The sequence below is a fragment of the Monodelphis domestica genome, chromosome 5 (genome assembly GCF_027887165.1).
Source record: "Monodelphis domestica isolate mMonDom1 chromosome 5, mMonDom1.pri, whole genome shotgun sequence".
Classification (NCBI taxonomy): domain Eukaryota; kingdom Metazoa; phylum Chordata; class Mammalia; order Didelphimorphia; family Didelphidae; genus Monodelphis; species Monodelphis domestica.
In genome coordinates, this window is record NC_077231.1 from 44,985,047 (window position 1) to 44,989,487 (window position 4,441).

A 4,441-nucleotide genomic window follows, 5' to 3' on the forward strand; every position below is an offset into this window, starting at 1 on the left:
GCAATTAAGATCAGTGCAAACTATATACCCAGCCTAACAAAGATGACAAAGAATCCAAAGAAACAAGTTGAGGTAGAAACTGAAATCTCAGGAATATCTAGGAAGAAAGATTGGAAAAAGGACAATTTGACTTGGAAAATAATTTACATTGTAATTCTTTTCCATGACAACTTTTGATGGACTTTTTTTTAAGGCAGAATTGGATCTTCTTGGAGGAAAAAAAGGCCAGTAAGAATGATTGTTATATTAAAAAAAAAATATTGTGCCATGTACTTAGGATAGTTTATTATCTATACTCCTTGAAATTGTTACCCATACTCTTGAGCTTTGTAGAATGTTTTAAGCTATTAAATGGCACTAAGACTTTTTGGGCACCTTGTCTGAGGTAGCTGAATGATAGTAACTGTCTCACAATAAAGGAACTTGGTTAGTTATTTTCTTCTATAAGAATTATGTTCCTAAGTACTGCTGGTTGTTTTTAAATTTTATTTTTTCTAATTATGTCTGCTCTCCCCTCCATGGGAAGTAATTTGAGATAGTCTATACTTATTAAGGACTGTTATTTATTTAATTTTTTAGTTATTCATTTTGTAATAGTCATCTTTTAAAACTAAGCCCCCATTTAAACAAATGACATGTTTTCTTCTGGATTTCTCCTCCCACAGTTCTTTCTCTCAATGTTAGAGCATTCTTGTTCCTAAATATCTCAGCACTGAAAGACGGTTATATTTGAGAGGCCATGGGGCACTGTGGATAAAGGAAGGCCTTGACCAAGGCCTAGTTTGATAACCTGCTCTTGATGCATCCTAGATGCCTGGGACCATGGGCAGGTCACAACCTCCAGAGGCAGCTCTTGGATTCTGGATCTGCTTCTGAGGAGGGAGGGAACTTGCATTCCAGGTGTTCTCTTCACTGAAGAAATTTTAAAAAAAAGATGCTTTGTCTGTTTTGTGTATCAGCAGCAATTTTGTGGGACCAAGGGCTCCCTGAAGGACAGTCTGTTCTGGACTCACTGGAACTGTGTGGCCTCTCTTCTAATCTATTTTGATAGCTTTTAAGCCTCAAGTCTATTCGGGTGTTTATCTTTGTATTTTTAAAACATTCTTTGGTTTTCTCTATTTTATAGAACTGTTTAATTGTATTAAGAATGATAAAGCAATTTGTACAGACCTCTGTTTGGCCTAAGTTTGATTTTACATAGACCAAGTGAAAATAAAGATAAGCTCCAGGTGAGTGTTTTTGGAGCAGTGAGGCACACTCTAGGCACTGGTGTGTGCTAGGCACAAACTCTTTATCCTAATCCTAAGTAAATTCTAAAAAATAAATAAAATGGGGCTTTGGGGGGTTAGGAAAGGGCTACCACCAAAGTCTCTGCAGCAAGAAGGGGGGCCAGAGGTGTGCTATCTGTGAATCTTACAGAGATTAGATAAGAACCACAAGAGGAGAATGTTTTCTGTACAGAAGATAATCTGAGTAGCACAAAGATAGAAGACAAGCACAAAGGTGAGATGTTTGAAGACTGCAACAGGAGCACTGGCCACCTTCCCATCCTGCCTCACAAACCAGCTGAGTGACTTCACATTTTTGGGCCTGGGCGCCACCCTCTTCCATTGTTGTGAGGTGAGAAAACATGGGGAAAAGGCTCTGCAGCCCTCCACATGGATATTGGGATTTGGCTGGATTGAGGGGACCAAAGTCATCTTTGATCACAAGCCAAGCTGCTTCGGGTTCTACTTGAGGAGGAAAGCTGGAGGCATTTCCTTGAATTTGAGGACGTTGGATGACCCTGAAGATCCCCTCCATGTCTAGGTCAGAGCCTGTTGCTTTGTGTCATGCATGTCATCTAATGGGACTTTGCATAGTTTCTGGATAGGTCCAGTTTAGTCAAATAAAATTCTTGTCTTCGTATTGAAGTCATATTTCCTGGAAAGAGAACACCCACTCCCCACCCCTGTTGTCCCCAAAGTGCATTCTTGGTTGTAGGGAGAGTTTTGGTGGGCACTGGCCAAAGTCTGGGGTGGCAGCCAATGAGCGTCCATCTGTCCATGCCTGCTAGCTGCTGCCAGATTACCAGAGTCCTTCATTTCATCATATCTATCTTTTGTGAATTTTAAAATCTCCATCTTGCTTTGTTTAGCACCCAAAAATTGTGCACACCCACACTACATGGGCATGTGCTAGTCAATGACAAATCAGAGATAACTAACTGCCCACCTGGGCTGTCCTAAGCCAAGCTGGAGTCACCATTGGCACTTGAGAGGCACAGGAAGTGAGGTAGGGAACAGCCTCTGGAATTCGCGCACTTCCTGTGGACAGGGCTAGGAGCTTGAGTGGAGAGGAGGCCCACAGACACGTGAGTCAAGGACTGATTCTCTTTTCTACCTTGGCCTTCGGGCCTAAACTCCCTCTGGCTCTGCCAGAAGGTTGAGTTAACCTTTTTCCCATTTCTCTTCTTTCCTTCTCTCCGTCTCCTTTTTTTTTACTCCTGTTGTGATTAAACCACCATAAACTCCATTCTGACTTGAGTGTTTCATTTTAGGAATTTCTTATGTAAATTCCTTGGCGACCATAAATTAATCTTATAACATCTTTAAAGGTGATTTTCACTATAACACTTTGTTATTCATATCCATATCATATTGTTCTGGCCAGGATACCAATAGAAAGTCTGATCTTGGCTCCTCTATAAATTTTTAAAGTTCCCTTTTATTTAATAATTCCTTCATTCGCAATGCAAAATCATTATAGTTAGGGTCAAACAGATCTATTGCCCTTTTACATTTCCTTAATAACTCGATTGGGTTCTTCTGTAAAGCTAGGTGTTCTCCTTTTAATTGATTCCAAGTCCTCAGGGGTGAATCTTTTGTGGGTTTTTACTTGGAATATTTCATCTTTGGAAACTACAGGGAGATTCCCAAGTGGAAATAGGGTAGCCATCCCACTAGCCTCTTGTTGTAATCTATTAAGTTGTTTCATTTCCCCATTATTTCCAGTATCCCCACACTCATCTCTTATTCACCATCTTTCTTTTATATATAACTCCAGCTGTTGTTTCATTTGCCCCACCATCAATTTAAATTCTGAATCCTTTGTAATTCAGATGACCATATCTTTTTAGCATTTGCCTATGCAAATAAATACCACTCTACACTTAAATAAGACATAGAGATAGACACAACAGAGGGGAATATGTGATAATACAGTTTTCAGTTTGATTTCCATTGCAGGTTTCATGCAGTGTAGTCTAAAAGCATTGCACATACATTTGGAAATATTACAAATAGAATGTAAAGGATATGCAGAATGTAATCCCACAAGATCTTAAAAACATCCATTATTATGTCCCCTGTCAGATTTATATTCATTTGTAATACAGTATACACTGGTGAAATAGTGGTATTAAACTCCACTGTGATCAGATTTTACAATAAACAATCACAAAGTTGAAATTTTGAGAAAAAAAAAATTCCAATATGGCTGCCAAGAGCATGTGGTAATGGCCCTTTAATGTTTTTAAATGTCCCACAGCTTTCCCAGAGTCTTAGAATTCTGATGGCCTCCCCCTCTGGACTGTACCACTCTCAAAGGGGCTTTAGAATGTTCCACTTAACTGCTTTATCTCTAATGAAATCTTATCTGGATAGATGAAAATATGTAAAAATTGTTATTCAGTCTACCCAGCTCAGCCAACTGAAATACCAGTATTAATTAGGAGGATTTTATAGGGAAGCAACACAGAGGGATTAACATAAATATTTGGTTTTATTTAATAGAGGAAAGGTGAGGGAAAGAGGGAGATTGTAAATTCCTAACTAATAATCCTATCATCCTACACTAAAATCCCAAAGGCCAGTCCAACAGAGATCTTACAAAGTTAGAGTTTTTGACAGGCAGTTGTTGATATCCAGATGGAGGTCTGCTGAGGTCCAGGGAATGGCAATCTTCCCCTTAGTCCACCTAAGGGTATTGGGAAACTGCTTACTCTTGATTGAAGGTCTGCTTGTCCAAGGTCCAATGGAATCCAGGAGACAGGAGATTTTCCACGATCAGGTTTCCCTATCAGCTCCAAATCCAGCTGGGACAAACTGACTCTTCAATAGCTTTGGAATCTTCCTCTGTCAGCTCTGAAGAGTCTGTCTTGAGGACTTGCCAATCATGCTTATCCATTAACCATTACTTCCATTGCAACATGGGGCGGCAGTCTGTCCGTGCCTGCCAGCAGTAGCCAGTTTACTTGGCTTTCTTTCAAGCCCATTCCAGGGGCTTTGGGCAGTTTTTAATGGCTCCCTGTGGAACAATGACTTATTTTCATTGTTTTAATAAGAAGAGAAGCCCTTTTCAGGAGAGAGACCTTGGTGTTGTCTTTGGGATGGTAGTCTGATTTTGGGAAATCAGGACCTGAGTTTTTGGGGAGCTCCATAGCGCCTGGTTACCCGTCCAC

The 4,441-nt window shown here is 40.0% G+C and overlaps 1 protein-coding gene across 1 annotated transcript in view; it reads left to right on the forward strand.

Annotated features, from left to right (window-relative positions):
• The window catches only part of SLC35E3 (solute carrier family 35 member E3), a 12,631-nt gene extending 10,117 nt beyond the window's left edge, over positions 1-2,514 (forward strand). Inside the window, exon 5 of the mRNA XM_001364185.5 lies at positions 1-2,514. This exon is cut by the window's left edge and continues 1,076 nt beyond it. The gene's annotated coding sequence lies outside the window, so the exon portion shown is untranslated.
• The last annotated feature ends 1,927 nt before the right edge of the window (positions 2,515-4,441 follow it).